The 15,216-nt window shown below is 50.1% G+C and overlaps 1 protein-coding gene and 1 non-coding gene across 2 annotated transcripts in view; both read right to left on the reverse strand.

Annotated features, from left to right (window-relative positions):
* Positions 1-15,216, reverse strand: part of MCM6 (minichromosome maintenance complex component 6) — a 136,460-nt gene that overhangs the window by 86,894 nt on the left and 34,350 nt on the right. The gene's annotated exons all lie outside the window — the stretch shown is intronic.
* Positions 131-251, reverse strand: LOC134946903 (U5 spliceosomal RNA). The gene has a single exon (XR_010182470.1). It is a non-coding gene; the product is annotated as a U5 spliceosomal RNA (small nuclear RNA).

Raw genomic sequence — 15,216 nt, forward strand, 5'->3', positions numbered from 1 at the left:
TGTTTATTTGAATTGCCAATGCTTAAAATAGGACTTGAAAATTATTTTTAGTCTGCGCTAGAGCCTTACTCGCTATGCAGACAGACACCACAATAGGCAACGGACAGCCATTGCACGCCTTATGACGTTATGTCATATATATATTTTATTGCTGAACAGCATATTAATATTAAACTCATGGTTGTTTCTCTCTACGGAAATCTTTAGTAAAAAACGAAAGATTTATTCGCTGTGAAGAGAAACCAGAGTAATCTTTATGTGAAAAGCAGTTCACATGGCATATGAAACCCGAACCAAATTCCTACTAACACCCCTGCGCCTCTGGTGGCTTAGAGATGTAGGGCAGGAATGTTCTAGAATTATGTAGAAATACAGTTTACATGGCTAACTTATGCTGACCAAAAATTCCCACTAACACCCCTGCGCCTCTGGTGGCTTAGAGATGTAGGGCAGGAATGTTCCAGAATTACACACTGGAAAACAACAGGAAGAATGGTTAAAATGGCCCCTTTGCCATGCTGACTGTGATAATCACAGAACAAATTACAAATGTTTCCGTGTTAATATAGCCTATTATACAGTATAATCACAGGCCGGGTACAACACATGCTCTATGAATAAATATATATATATATATTCCAGACATTAATATATTTATACAGCATCAATATAGGCTCAATAGCCTTTTTACAATGTTAATAACAGCCATTAATATATAGGCTCAGCCATTAATATATAGGCTCAAAAGCCTATTATACTGCTACATCACAGACAGTAATATAGATTTAATAGCCCATTACTGTCAGGACATCCTTATAAATATCTTATACATATATTTAACCTGGCAGCTTCCACCGCGTCTCTTCCCCCCACCGTCTCTGTACTGAGACTGAGAGAGCTGCGGCGGCCGACAGCCTTTGTCATCCCCTGCACGGAGGTCTGCTGTGGCCGTTGTGAGGGCGCCTGAGAGGGGAGAGCAGCGGCGTGCCTGGAGCGCTTTCCACCGCTGGGAAACACGGACGCCGGACGGAGCGGCTGATAAATATGGTTTTCCCCCTGCTCTGCTGTGTCTGAGTGGGGAGAGCAGCCACGTGCTGTGCGGCCGGACGAAGCTGCGGCCGAACGGAGCGCTCACCGTCTCCGTCAGACCTTGTGCGGAGCGGCTGATAAGTATGGTTTTCCCCCTGCTCTGCTGTGTCTGAGTGGGGAGAGCAGCCGCGTGCTGTGCGGCCGGGTGAAGCTGCGGCCGAACGGAGCGCTCACCTTGTGCGTAGCAGCTGGGCATAGCGCGTCTGAGCTCCCCCTGTTGTGCTGCCGGACGGAGCTCAGTATGAGCGCGAGGCATGTTAACCCCTACATAGCGGGGCGGCAGCCTGCGCTGACCGCCCCGTTCCCCAGCCTACCTTCCTTGCGACGCTGTAACTCCTGGCTGTGACGGGGCTTCTTCTGTGTAAGCTCCGTCCAGCTTCAGTGATGTGACTCCTGGCTGTGGCGGGGCTTCTCTGTGTAAGCTCCGTCCAGCTTCAGTGTGAGTCATTCTGTAGTCCTGGCTGCGACGGGGCTTCTCTGTGTAAGCTCCGTTCAGCTCTGTAGCCCTGGCTGTGACGGGGCTTCTATGTGTAAGCTCCGTCCAGCTTCAGTCAGCGTCCCAGTGATCTATGGCTGCGTCCAGCTCTCTAGTCCTGGCTGCTCTTTGTAGGAGCAGTGGGCTGTCTGTGGCTGTGAGGGTGCTCTTTGTGAGGACCGACACGCCATGCTGTCTGTGGCTGTGAGGGTGCTCTTTGTGAGGACAGACACGCCATGCGCTGCCCGTGCAGCGGCACTATCCCGGACCCATGTTTTTCCAGAAACTGGGAAGGGATGTGCTAAGTGTAAAATTAAAAATTAAAAATCAAAATGAAAAATTAATAAATCTTCCATCCAAGTGTGGGAATCCCACAAGCCGATGTTCGTGCTGTGAGCACCGAAAAAACACTGAGAGAGTACACTGAGGTACTCGGGGATATGGAGGGGGGAGAGTCCTAAATTTAAATATTCAGTGCCTTTGTTCGGCTACGCCCGTCCATATCCCAAGAGTACTCCAGTGACCCCTAGTGGATGATAAAGAAAAGCTGAAACCACCTTTGGGAGAAATTGGGAACGAGTCCTCAATTCCGCCCTATCATTATGAAAAATCAGATAAGGGCATTTGCATGACAAAGTCGCCAATTCTGATACACGCCTGGCCGACGCCAAGGCCAACAGCATGACCACTGTGCACGTGAGGTATTTTAGCTCCACGGATTTAAGTGGTTCAAACCAATGCGACTTCAGGAAATCCAACACCACGTTGAGATCCCACGGTGCCACTGGAGGCACAAACGGGGGCTGAATATGCAGCCCTCCCTTAACAAAAGTCTGAACTTCAGGCAATGAAGCCAGTTATTTTTGGAAGAAAATGGACAGAGCCGAAAACTGGACCTTACTGGAACCCATTTTAGGCCCATAGTCACTCCTGACTGTAGGAAGTGCAGAAATCGACCCAGTTGAAATTCCTCCGTTGGGGCCTTCCTGGCCTCACACTAAGCAACATATTTTCGCCATATGCGGTGATAATATTTTGCGGTCACATCTTTCCTAGCCTTAATCAGGGTAGGAATGACTTTATCCGGAATGCCCTTTCCTTTAGGATCCGGTATTCAACCGCCATGCCGTCAAACGCAGCGGCGGTAAGTCTTGGAACAGACAGGGCCCCTGCTGCAGCAGGTCCTGTCTGAGCGGCAGAGGCCATGGGTCCTCTGAAATAATTTCTTGAAGTTCTGGGTACCAAGATCTTCTTGGCCAATCCGGAACCACGAGTATAGTTCTTACTCCTCTCCTTCTTATTATTCTCAGTACCTTGGGTATGAGAGGCAGAGGAAGGAACACATACACCGACTGGTACACCCACTGTGTTTCCAGAGCGTCCACAGCTATCGCCCGAGGGTCCCTTGACCTGGCGCAATAACATCCTAGCTTTTTGTTGAGGCGGGACGCCATCATGTCCACCTGTGGCCCTTCCCAATGGTGTACAATCATTTGGAAGACTTCTGGATGAAGTCCCCACTCTCCCGGGTGGAGGTCATGTCTGCTGAGAAAGTCTGCTTCCCAGTTGTCCACTCCGGGAATGAACACTGCTGACAGTGCTAACATATGATTTTCCGCCCATCGGAGAATCCTTGTGGCTTCTGCCATTGCCATCCTGCTTCTTGTGCCGCCCTGTCGGTTTACATGGGCGACCGCCGTGATGTTGTCTGACTAGATCAGCACCGGCTGGTTTTGAAGCAGGGGTCTTGCCTGACTTAGGGCATTGCAAATGGCCCTTAGTTCCAGAATATTTATGTGTAGGGAAGTCTCCTGACTTGACCATTGTCCTTGGAAGTTTCTTCCCTGTGTGACTGCCCCCCAACCTCGAAGGCTGGCATCCATGGTTACCAGGACCCAGTCCTGTATGCCGAATCTGCGGCCCTCTGGAAGATGAGCACTCTGCAGCCATCACAACAGCGACACCCTGGCCCTTGGAGACAGGGTTATCAGCCGATGCATCTGAAGATGCGATCCGGACCACTTGTCCAACAGATCCCACTGAAAGATCCTTGCATGGAACCCTCCGAATGGAATTGCTTCGTAAGAAGCCACCATCTTTCCCAGGACTCGCGTGCAATGGTGCACCGACACCTGTTTTGGTTTTAGGAGGTCTCTGACTAGAGATGACAACTCCTTGGCCTTCTCCGGGAGAAACACTTTTTTCTGTTCTGTGTCGAGAACCATCCCCAGGAACAGTAGACGCGTTGTAGGAACCAGCTGCGACTTCGGAATGTTCAGGATCCAGCAGTGCTGTTGTAGCACTGCCCCAGCTAGTGCTACTCCGATCAGCAACTGTTCCCTGGACCTCGCCTTCGAAGGGAGTTATCATCATCTCTGCCATTACCTTGGTAAATACCCTCGGTGCCGTGGACAGACCAAACGGCAACGTCTGGAATTGGTAATGACAGTCCTGTACCACAAATCTGAGGTACTCCTGGTGAGGGGGGTAAATGGGGACATGCAGGTAAGCATCCTTGATGTCCAGTGATACCATGTAATCCCCTTCGTCCAGGCTTGCAATAACCGCCCTGAGCGATTCCATTTTGAACTTGAACCTTCGTATATAAGTGTTCAAGGATTTCAAATTTAAAATGGGTCTCACCGAACCGTCCGGTTTCGGTGCCACAAACATTGTGGAATAGTAACCCCGTCCCTGTTGAAGAAGGGGTACCTTGACAATCACCTGCTGCGAATACAGCTTGTGAATTGCCTCCAGCACTGCCTCCCTGTCTGTGGGAGCTGTCGGCAAGGCAGATTTGAGGAAACGGCGAGGGGGAGACGTCTCGAATTCCAACTTGTACCCCTGAAATACTACCTGTAGAATCCAGGGATCCACCCGTGAGCGAGCCCACTGGTCGCTGAAATTTTTGAGACAGGCCCCCACCGTACCTGGCTCCGCCTGTGGAGCCCCAGAATCATGCGGTGGACTTAGAGGAAGCGGGGGAGGACTTTTGTTCCTGGGAACTGGCTGTATCTGCAGCTTTTTCCCTCTACCTCTGCCTCTGGGCAGAAAGGACGCGCCTTTAACCCGCTTGTCTGTCTGGGGCCGAAAGGACTGTACCTGATAATACGGTGCTTTCTTTGGCTGTGAGGGAACATGGGGCAAAATGTTGATTTCCCAGCTGTAGCTGTGGAAACGAGGTCCGAGAGACCATCCCCAAACAACTCCTCACCCTAGTAAGGCAAAACTTCCATGTGCCTTTTAGAATCAGCATCACCTGTCCACTGCCGAGTTCCTGGCAGAAATGGACATTGCGTTTATTTTAGATGCCAGTCAGCAATTATCCCTCTGTGCATCTCTCATGTATAAGACTGCGTCTTTAATATGCTCTATGGGTAGCAATATAGTGTCCCTGTCTAAGGTACAGAGAATATGGCCACGCAGCTGCAGCACTGCACATTCATGCTGAAGCAATAGCTGGTCTCAGTATAATGCCTGAGTGTGTATATACAGACCTCAGGATAGGCTCCTGCATTCTATCTGCAGGCTCCTTTAGGGCGGCCGTGTCCTGGGACGGTAGTGCCACCTTCTTTGACAGACGTGTGAGCGCTTTATCCACCCTAGGGGATGTCTCCCAACGTGACCTATCCTCTGGCGGGAAAGGGTACGCCATTAGTAACCTTTTAGAAATTACCAGTTTCTTATCGGGGGAAACTCACGCTTCACACATTTAGTTCATCAGATGGGGGAAAAACCACTTGAAGCTTTTTTTCTCCCCAAACATAATACCCTTTGTTGTGGTACCTGGGGTAATATCAGAAATGTGCAACACATTTTTCATTGCCGTAATCATGTAACGGGTGGCTCTATTGGAATGTACAGTAGTCTCATCGTCGTCGACACTGGAGTCAGTATCCGTGTCGACATCTGTGTCTGCCATCTGAGGTAGTGGGCGTTTTAGGGCCCGATGGCTTTTGAGACGCCTGGGCAGGCACGGGCTGAGAAGCCGGCTGTCCCACATCTGCTATGTCGTCAAACCTTGTATGTAAGGAGTTGACACGGTCACGTAATTCCTTCCACATGTCCATCCACTCAGGTGTCGACCCCGCAGGGGGTGACATCACATTTATCGGCATCTGCTCCGCCTCCACCTCCACATAAGCCTCCTCATCAAACATGTCGACACACCGCACACACACAGGGAATGCTCTGACTGAGGACAGGACCCCACAAAGTCCTTTGGGGATACAGAGAGAGAGTATGCCAGCACACACCAGAGCGCTATATAATGCAGGGATTCACACTACCCAGTGATTTTTCCATTATAGCTGCTATAATACACAGATTTGCGCCTAAATTTAGTGCCCCCCCTCTCTTTTTAACCCTTTGAGCCTGAAAACTACAGGGGAGAGCCTGGGGAGCTGTCTTCCAGCTGCACTGTGAAAAGAAAATCTCGCCAGTGTGCTGAGGGAGATCGCCCCACCCTTTTTCGGCGGACTTCTCCCGCTCTTATAATCATAATGTGGCAGGGGTATTTTACACGTATATAGCTTATTAGGCTATATTATGTGTGATTTGCCACTCTTAAGGTACTCTAATTGCTGCCCAGGGCGCCCCCTCCCCCAGCGCCCTGCACCCATCAGTGACCGGAGTATGTGGTGTGCACAGGGAGCAATGGCGCACAGCTGTAGTGCTGTGTGCTACCTTAATGAAGACCGGAGTCTTCTGCCGCCGATTTCCTGGACGTTCTTCTTGCTTCTGGCTCTGCAACGGGGACGGCGGCGCGGCTCCGAGACCGGATGACCGAGGCTGGGCCTGTGTTCGATCCCTCTGGAGCTAATGGTGTCCAGTAGACTAAGAAGCCCAAGCTAGCTGCAAGCAGGTAGGTCCGCTTCTCTCCCCCAAGTCCCTCGTAGCAGTGAGTCTGTTGCCAGCAGATCTCACTGAAAATAAAATAAAATAAAATATACTTTCTTTTCTAGGAGCTCAGGAGAGCCCCTAGTGTGCATCCAGCTCGGCCGGGCACAAAATTCTAACTGAGGTCTGGAGAAGGGTCATAGAGGGAGGAGCCAGTGCACACCAGGTAGTCCTAAAGCTTTCTTTAGTTGTGCCCAGTCTCCTGCGGAGCCGCTATTCCCCATGGTCCTTACGGAGTTCCCAGCATCCACTAGGACGTCAGAGAAATGGGCATTCTATAACCCAGGAATGTATATTGCTGCACAGTACAATAGACCCTTAATCAGGCCCGGCGCTACCCACTCAGCGAAGGGATACAGTGCAAAGAGGCGCTGGGACGGAGAGGCGCTCTGCATCCCTTCCCTGCTGCGCCGTCCTGTCCCCCCTGCTGCCAGCTGCTGTGCCTGTCACTGTATGACAGCAGCGCTGGCAGCCTGAATAGCACCCCCCCAATCCCCTGCGACAGCGGCTGTGTAGGATCAGAGGAGGGGGCGGAGCTACACGGGACGGAAGGGGGCAGAGCTAAACGGACCAGGCTGCTGTAGAGAGAGGGACAGCCAGACTTAGGTAAGTGGAGGGTGAGAGAGAAATAAATGTATGTATGTATGTATGTATGTATGTATGTATGTATGTATGTATGTATGTATGTATGTATGTATGAGGTATGTCAGCGTGCACACGTATTATGGACGCCACTACAGGGGGGCCATTACATGTAAGGACGCTGCTACTACAACGGGGGGGGGGGGGGGGGGGGGGCATTACGTATAACGATGCTACAACTGGGGGGGGCCATTACTTGTAAGGACGCTACTACTGGGAGAGGGGGCATTACGTATAAGGATGCTACTACTACTGGGGGAGGCATACCGTATAAGGACGCTACCACTACTGGGGGGGAGGGGCATTACGTATAAGGACGCTACTACTACTGGGAGGGGGCATTACATATAAGGGAGCTACTACTACTACTGGGGGGGGGGCATTACCTATAAGGATGCTACTACTACTAGGGGGGGGGGGGGAAATTACCTATAAGGATTGCTACTGGGGGAGCACTACGTATGAGGACGCTGCTGCTACTACTACTACTACTACTGGGGAGGGGGGGGGGGGGGGCGGCGGCATTACGTATAAGGACGCTTCTACTACTGGGGGGCATTATATATAAGGGAGCTACTACTACTACTGGGGGGGGGCATTACCTATAAGGATGCTACTACTACTAGGGGGGGGGGGGGGGGAATTACCTATAAGGATGCTTCTGCTACTGGGGGAGCACTACGTATGAGGACGCTGCTGCTACTACTACTACTACTACTACTGGGGAGGGGGGGGGGGCATTACGTATAAGGACGCTTCTACTACTAAGGGGCATTATATATAAGGATGCTGCTGCTACTACTACTACTACTGGGGTGCATTACATATAAGAACGCTACTACTACGGGTGGGACATTACGTATAAGATTGTGCTACTGTGGCGCGTAATTTTAAATGGTGTTACTATTGTGTGGCCATGCCCCTTACTTGTGAGACCACATCCCTTTTCCAGGCGCGCGCTGACCCTTTGTTGAATATGGGAGGGCGCAAATTTATAGTTTGCAGGGGGGCGCCGAACACCCTAGCACCAGCCCTGCCCTTAATATAGATTAGAATGCAATTGTTTTATTGTAGGGTAATGATGGAACTCTGGCATTTTGCAAGTGCAGTGTCTGAAACATTTAACTCTATGGGACATAACATTTTTTCGTAATTTAGTCCACATGATTTCTTACCACTGCAACAGAGGCTACAATAGTGATTTATCGGAAATGTGTAAGTAGTAAAAATAAGATTTTACTTACCGGTAAATCTATTTCTCGTAGTCCGTAGTGGATGCTGGGGACTCCGTAAGGACCATGGGGATAGACTGGCTCCGCAGGAGACATGGGCACTTTAAGAAAGAATTTAGGTTCTGGTGTGCACTGGCTCCTCCCTCTATGCCCCTCCTCCAGACCTCAGTTAGAGAAACTGTGCCCAGAAGAGCTGACAGTACAAGGAAAGGATTTTGGTAATCCAGGGCAAGATTCATACCAGCCACACCAATCACACCGTATCGTATAAACATGTGATAACCAGTTAACAGTATGACAAATAACAGAGCATCAGGTCAAACCCTGATGCAACCATAACTTAACCCTTATTGAAGCAATAACTATATACAAGTATTGCAGAAGAAGTCCACACTTGGGACGGGCGCCCAGCATCCACTACGGACTACGAGAAAATAAGAATTTACTCACCGGTAATTCTATTTCTCGTAGTCCGTAGTGGATGCTGGGAACTCCGTAAGGACCATGGGGAATAGCGGGCTCCGAAGGAGGCTGGGCACTCTAGAAAGATTTAGGACTACCTGGTGTGCACTGGCTCCTCCCACTATGACCCTCCTCCAAGCCTCAGTTAGGACACCGTGCCCGGACGAGCAGACATAATAAGGAAGGATTTAGAATCCCGGGTAAAACTCTTACCAGCCACACCAATCACACCGTACAACTCGTGATACTATATCCAGTTTGACAGTATGAAAAACTACTGAGCCTCTCAACAGATGGCTCAACAATAACCCTTTAGTTAACAGTAACTATTTACAAGTATTGCAGACAATCCGCACTTGGGATGGGCGCCCAGCATCCACTACGGACTACGAGAAATAGAATTACCGGTGAGTAAATTCTTATTTTCTCTAACGTCCTAGTGGATGCTGGGAACTCCGTAAGGACCATGGGGATTATACCAAAGCTCCCAAACGGGCGGGAGAGTGCGGATGACTCTGTAGCACCGAATGAGAGAACTCCAGGTCCTCCTCAGCCAGGGTAACAAATTTGTAGAATTTTGCAAATGTGTTTGCCCCTGACCAAGTAGCTGCTCAGCAAAGTTGTAAAGCCGAGACGCCTCGGGCAGCCGCCCAAAATGAGCCCACCTTCCTTGTGGAATGGGCATTTACAGATTTTGGCTGTGGCATGCCTGCCACAGAATGTGCAAGCTGAATTGTACTACAAATCCAGCGAGCAATAGACTGCTTAGAAGCAGGAGCACCCAGCTTGTTGGGTGCACACAGGATAAACAGCGAGTCAGATTTTCTGACTCCAGCCGTCCTGGAAACATATTTTCAGGGCCCTGACAACGTCTAGCAACTTGGAGTCCTCCAAATCCTTAGTAGCCGCAGGCACCACAATAGGCTGGTTCAGGTGAAACGCTGACACCACCTTAGGGAGAAACTGGGGACGAGTCCTCAATTCTGCCCTATCCATATGGAAAATCAGATAAGGGCTTTTACATGATAAAGCCGCCAATTCTGACACACGCCTGGCTGAAGCCAAGGCCAATAACATGACCACTTTCCACGTGAGATATTTCAGATCCACGGTTTTTAGTGGCTCAAACCAATGTGATTTTAAGAAACTCAACATCACGTTGAGATCCCAAGGTGCCACAGGAGGCACAAATGGGGGCTGAATATGCAGCACTCCTTTCACAAATGTCTGAACTTCAGGTACTGAAGCTAGTTCTTTTTGAAAGAAAATCGACAGAGCCGAGATCTGTACTTTAATGGAGCCTAGTTTTAGGCCCATATTCACTCCTGCTTGCAGGAAATGCAGAAATCGACCTAGTTGAAATTCCTCTGTTGGGGCCTTTTTGGCCTCGCACCATATTTCCGCCATATGCGGTGATAATGCTTTGCCGTAACGTCTTTCCTGGCCTTAATAAGCGTAGAAATGACTTCTTCCGGAATACCCTTTTCCTTTAGGATCCGGTGTTCAACCGCCATGCCGTCAAACGCAGCCGCGGTAAGTCTTGGAACAGACAGGGCCCCTGTTGTAGCAGGTCCTGTCTGAGCGGTAGAGGCCACGGGTCCTCTGAGAGCATCTCTTGAAGTTCCGGGTACCACGCTAGTCTTGGCCAATCCGGAACCACGAGAATGGTGTTTACTCCTCGCTTTCTTATTATTCTCAATACCTTTGGTATGAGAGGCAGAGGAGGGAACACATAAACCGACTGGTACACCCACGGTGTCACTAGAGCGTCCACAGCTATCGCCTGAGGGTCCCTTGACCTGGCGCAATATCTTTTTAACTTTTTGTTGAGGCGGGACGCCATCATGTCCACCTGTGGTTTTTCCCAACGGTTTACCAGCATCTGGAAGACTTCTGGATGAAGTCCCCACTCTCCCGGGTGGAGGTCGTGTCTGCTGAGGAAGTCTGCTTCCCAGTTGTCCACTCCCGGAATGAACACTGCTGACAGTGCTAGTACATGATTCTCCGCCCATCGGAGAATTCTTGTGGCTTCCGCCATCGCCATCCTGCTTCTTGTGCCGCCCTGTCGATTTACATGGGCGACTGCCGTGATGTTGTCTGACTGGATCAGCACCGGCTGGTGTAGGAGCAGGGATTTTGCTTGACTTAGGGCATTGTAGATGGCCCTTCGTTCCAGAATATTTATGTGAAGGGAAGTCTCCTGACTCGACCATAGTCCTTGGAAGTTTCTTCCCTGTGTGACTGCCCCCCAGCCTCGAAGGCTGGCATCCGTGGTCACCAGGACCCAGTCCTGTATGCCGAACCTGCGGCCCTCTAGAAGATGGGCACTCTGCAGCCACCACAGTAGCGACACCCTGGTTCTTGGAGACAGGGTTATTAAGCGATGCATCTGAAGATGCGATCCGGACCACTGGTCCAACAGGTCCCACTGAAAGATTCTGGCATGGAACCTGCCGAAGGGAATTGCTTCGTAAGAAGCCACCATCTTTCCCAGGACCCGCGTGCAGCGATGCACTGATACCTGTTTTGGTTTCAGGAGGTCTCCGACTAGAGATGACAACTCCCTGGCTTTCTCCTCCGGGAGAAACACTTTTTTCTGGACTGTATCCAGAATCATACCCAGGAACAGTAGTCGTGTCGTCGGAACCAGCTGTGACTTTGGGATATTCAGAATCCAGCCGTGCTGGTGCAGCACCTCCTGAGATAGTGCTACTCCCACCAACAACTGTTCCTTGGACCTCGCTTTTATTAGGAGATCGTCCAAGTACGGGATAATTAAAACTCCCTTTTTTCGAAGGAGTATCATCATTTCCGCCATCACCTTGGTAAATACCCTCGGTGCCGTGGACAGTCCAAACGGCAGCGTCTGGAATTGGTAATGGCAATCCTGTACCACAAATCTGAGGTACTCCTGGTGAGGATGGTAAATGGGGACATGCAAGTAAGCATCCTTGATGTCCAGGGATACCATGTAATCCCCCTCGTCCAGGCTCGCAATAACCGCCCTGAGCGATTCCATCTTGAACTTGAATTTTTTTATGTATGTGTTCAAGTATTTCAAATTTAAAATGGGTCTCACCGAACCGTCCGGTTTCGGTACCACAAATAGTGTGGAATAGTAACCCCGGCCTTGTTGAAGTAGGGGTACCTTGATTATCACCTGCTGGGAATACAGCTTGTGAATTGCCGCTAGCACCGCCTCCCTGTCTGAGGGAGCAATCGGCAAGGCAGATTTTAGGAACCGGTGGGGTGGAGACGCCTCGAATTCCAGTTTGTACCCCTGAGATACTATTTGAAGGATCCAGGGATCTGAATCTGCATCTCCTGTCCACTGGCGAGTCCATAAGCCTCTCCTAGCAGAAATGGACAATGCACTTACTTTAGATGCCAATCGGCAGATTTCCCTTTGTGCATCTCTCATATATAAGACTGAGTCTTTTATATGGTCTATGGTTAACAGGATCGTGTCTCTGTCTAATGTGTCAATATTTTCTGACAGTTTATCTGACCACGCAGCGGCAGCACTGCACATCCAAGCTGATGCAATAGCTGGCCTAAGTATAATGCCTGTGTGTGTATATACAGACTTCAGGATCGCCTCCTGCTTTCTATCAGCAGGTTCCTTGAGGGCGGCCGTATCCGGAGACGGTAGTGCCACCTTTTTAGACAAACGTGTGAGCGCTTTATCCACTCTAGGGGGTGTTTCCCAACGTGACCTATCCTCTGGCGGGAAAGGGAACGCCATTAGTACCTTCTTAGGAATTACCAATTTTTTTATCAGGGAAAGCCCACGCTTCTTCACACACTTCATTTAATTCATCTGATGGGGGAAAAACTACAGGTAGTTTTTTCTCTCCAAACATAATACCCTTTTTAGTGGTACCAGTAGTTATATCAGAAATGTTTAACACCTCTTTCATTGCCTCAATCATACAGTGAATGGCCTTAGTGGGCATCAGGTTTGACTCATCGTCGTCGACACTGGTGTCAGTATCCGTGTCGACATCTGGGTCTGCTTGAGGTAGCGGGCGTTTTAGAGCCCCTGACGACCCATGCGACACCTGGGCAGGCACGAGCTGAGAAGTCGGCTGTCCCACATTTGGCATGTCGTCGATTTTCTTATATAAGGAGTCTATACGTGCACTCATTACTTTCCATAAGCCCATCCACTCAGGTGTCTGCCCCGCAGGGGGTGACATCCCTTCTAAAGGCATCTGCTCCGCCTCCACATCATTATCCTCATCAAACATGTCGACACAGCCATACCGACACCGCACACACACAAGGAATGCTCCGAATGAGGACAGGACCCACAAAAGCCCTTTGGGGGGACAGAGTGAGAGTATGCCAGCACACACCAGAGCGCTATATAATGCAGGGACTAACTAAGTTATGTCCCCTATAGCTGCTTTTTATATTATATATGTATTGCGCCCAAATTTAGTGCCCCCCTCTCTGTTTTTACCCTGTTCTGAAGTGTAGACTGCAGGGGAGAGCCAGGGAGCTTCCTTCCAGCGGATCTGTGAAGGAGAAATGGCGCCAGTGTGTCTGAGGGAGATAGCTCCGCCCCTTTTCCGCGGCCTATTCTCCCGCTTTTTTCTGGATTCTGGCAGGGGAATTTACCACATATATAGCCTCTAGGGCTATATATTGTGGTATTTTTGCCAGCCAAGGTGTTTTTATTGCAGCTCAGGGCGCCCCCCCCCCCCCCAAGCGCCCTGCACCCTCAGTGACCGGAGTGTGAAGTGTGCATGAGGAGCAATGGCGCACAGCTGCAGTGCTGTGCGCTACCTTGGTGAAGACTGATGTCTTCTGCCGCCGTTTTTTCCGGACCTCTTCTTGCTTCTGGCTCTGTAAGGGGGACGGCGGTGCGGCTCCGGGACCGAACACCAAGGACTGGGCCTGCGGTCGATCCCTCTGGAGCTAATGGTGTCCAGTAGCCTAAGAAGCCCAATCCGGCTGCAAGCAGGCGAGTTCGCTTCTTCTCCCCTTAGTCCCTCGCTGCAGTGAGCCTGTTGCCAGCAGGTCTCACTAAAAATATAAAAAACCTAAAATTATACTTTCTTTCTAAGGGCTCAGGAGAGCCCCTAGTGTGCATCCAACCTCGGCCGGGGACGAAATCTAACTGAGGCTTGGAGGAGGGTCATAGTGGGAGGAGCCAGTGCACACCAGGTAGTCCTAAATCTTTCTAGAGTGCCCAGCCTCCTTCGGAGCCCGCTATTCCCCATGGTCCTTACGGAGTTCCCAGCATCCACTAGGACGTTACGTTAGAGAAATAGATTTACCGGTAAGTAAAATCTTATTTTCTCCAACGTCCTAGTGGATGCTGGGGACTCCGTAAGGACCATGGGGATTATACCAAAGCTCCCAAACGGGCAGGAGAGTGCGGGTGACTCTGCAGCACCGATTGAGCAAACACAAGGTCCTCCTCAGCCAGGGTATCAAACTTGCAGAACTTTGCAAAAGTGTTTGAACCTGACCAAGTAGCCGCTCGGCAAAGCTGTAATGCAGAGACCCCTCGGGCAGCCGCCCAATAAGAGCCCACCTTACTAGTGGAATGGGCCTTAACTGATTTTGGCAGCGGCAATCCAGCCGCAGAATGAGCTTGCTGAATCGGGTTACAGATCCAGCGAGCAATAGTTTGCTTTGAAGCAGGAGCACCAAGCTTGTTGGAAGCATACAGGATAAACAAAGACTCTGTTTTCCTGACCCTAGCCGTTCTGGCTACATAAACCTTCAAAGCCCTGACCACATCAAGTAACTCGGAATCCTCCAAGTCAGTAGTAGCCACAGGCACCACAATAGGTTGGTTTATATGAAAGGATGAAACCACTTTTGGCAGAAATTGTGGATGGGTCCGCAATTCTGCTCTATCCGCATGGAAAACCAGATAGGGGCTTTTATGTGACAAAGCCGCCAACTCCGACACTTGCCTAGCCGAAGCCAAGGCTAATAACATGACCACCTTCCAAGTGAGATATTTTAACTCTACCGTTTTAGGTGGTTCAAACCAGTGTGACTTAAGGAAACTTAACACCACGTTAAGGTCCCAGGCCTCCACCAGAGGTACAAAAGGAGGCTGAAAATGCAGCACTCCCGTCACAAAAGTCTGAACTTCTGGGAGAGAAGCCAATTCTTTTTGAAAGAAAATGGATAGGGCCGAGATCTGAACCTTAATGGAGCCTAAGTTTTAGGCACAAATTCACTCCAGTTTGTAGGAAGTGAAGGAAACTGGCCCAGATGGAATTCTTCCGTAGGAGCATTCCTGGCCTCACACCAAGCAACATATTTTCACCATATACGGTGATAATGTTTAAATGTCACGTCCTTCCTAGCCTTTATCAACGTAGGAATGACCTCATCCGGAATGCCTTTCTCTGCTAGGATCCGGCGTTCAACCGCCATGCCGTCAAACGC

Source organism: Pseudophryne corroboree, chromosome 7, assembly GCF_028390025.1.
Source record: "Pseudophryne corroboree isolate aPseCor3 chromosome 7, aPseCor3.hap2, whole genome shotgun sequence".
Classification (NCBI taxonomy): Eukaryota; Metazoa; Chordata; class Amphibia; order Anura; family Myobatrachidae; genus Pseudophryne; species Pseudophryne corroboree.